This window comes from Dasypus novemcinctus, assembly GCF_030445035.2.
Source record: "Dasypus novemcinctus isolate mDasNov1 chromosome 11 unlocalized genomic scaffold, mDasNov1.1.hap2 SUPER_11_unloc_2, whole genome shotgun sequence".
NCBI classification, from domain to species: Eukaryota; Metazoa; Chordata; class Mammalia; order Cingulata; family Dasypodidae; genus Dasypus; species Dasypus novemcinctus.
Window position 1 is genome coordinate 250965 of NW_026688126.1, and position 1320 is coordinate 252284.

The window sequence follows — 1320 nt, forward strand, 5'->3', positions numbered from 1 at the left end:
TATCTGCTAAGATAGAGAGAGACATGATATTTAAAGTTATTTTTCAGATGCTTGTGAACTATTTTATGGTAAAAAAAAGAACTGTTTGAGGGGAATGGGTGTAGCTCAGTGGTTAAGTGCCTGCTTCCCAAGTACGAGGTCCCAGGCTCGATCCCCAGAACCTCCTAAAAAAAAAGTAACCTTCAGTCTCCAGCTGAACTTTGTACTATAAGGTTTTTTTATTTTTATGGTATTTACATAACAAATATTAATCTTAATCACTAAGTTCTTCTTCGTCACTGAAATATGTGCTTTTCTTTATCCTTGGGCGTCTTGAATCATCTGAGGTTGAGGGGTCCCCTGAACTGGGTTTCCATCTTTTCTGTTCTTCTTCAATTTTGGCTTGCTGGAAAGCTGTGGCCTGACCGAGACTGTCAAGAGCAGGATCTTCCCCTTCATCTTCACTTTCTTCTACTTCCTCAATTTCTTCTTCTGGTTCAGGAATTTTCTTTTTTTTCCTTTTTCTCTTTCTTCTTTGGAGGTTCACGTGCTCCCAGCATATTTTTAGGACAGGCATAACTTAAGTGCCCACTTTCTCCACATTCATAACACTTAGATTTATCAAAGTAGTTTCGCCTTGGATGAACTCAGCTGCTCTTCCATTGTCAGTAGCAATGCTTGCTTTTATCACTCTACCAAATAACTGTTTGTTGTTTATTGCTCTTGTACAGTTTTGAGCAGATTCTTTATCCAAAAATAAAATAAATGCAACCCCTTTACTCTTCCTGGTATCTTTATCTTTCATTATAGTAACCTTTACAACTTTGCCAAACTTGGAAAATATCCGATATAAGTCATTGTTTGTTGGGGAAAAGGGCAAGTTGGATACATACACTGTACTTTTACTAGGAGCCAATCCACCACACATTCCTTCAGGTGAGTCTTGTCCGAGAGACCAGAAGAGTGTGAGCCCTCTGCCCAGCTGGGGCTCAACCCCGACTATTTCTCGCCCCACGCGGCAGCTCTGGCATCCCGAGTCCCGGGAGAGTGCAGGCGCCCAAGTCAAGAAGATGACAGCGCCTCCGTCTTTCCCTTGCTGCAGTCGGGACGCGCCTCGGATGCGGTCAGAGCCCCCGACCCGGAGGCGGGCCCAGGAGCGGGCGTAACAGTTCTTCATGAATGAAATAGATATCCTGAAAGACATTCACCTCCAGAAATTTTCCTTCTGAACCAAGTTAAGTTACTCAGGGATGTTGCATCATGGTTAGAAGTTTGTCAGTAGTTTCCATCTGCCAAGTTTCCTCTTGGCAAGGGAAACCCTTAAACAAGACTATAATGTAG

General features: G+C 43.0%; 1 pseudogene; it reads right to left on the reverse strand.

Annotated features, from left to right (window-relative positions):
- Nucleotides 1–229: 229 nt before the first annotated feature.
- Nucleotides 230–907, reverse strand: LOC131277375 (zinc finger CCHC-type and RNA-binding motif-containing protein 1 pseudogene; annotated as a pseudogene).
- Between the last annotated feature and the right edge of the window lie 413 nt (nt 908–1320).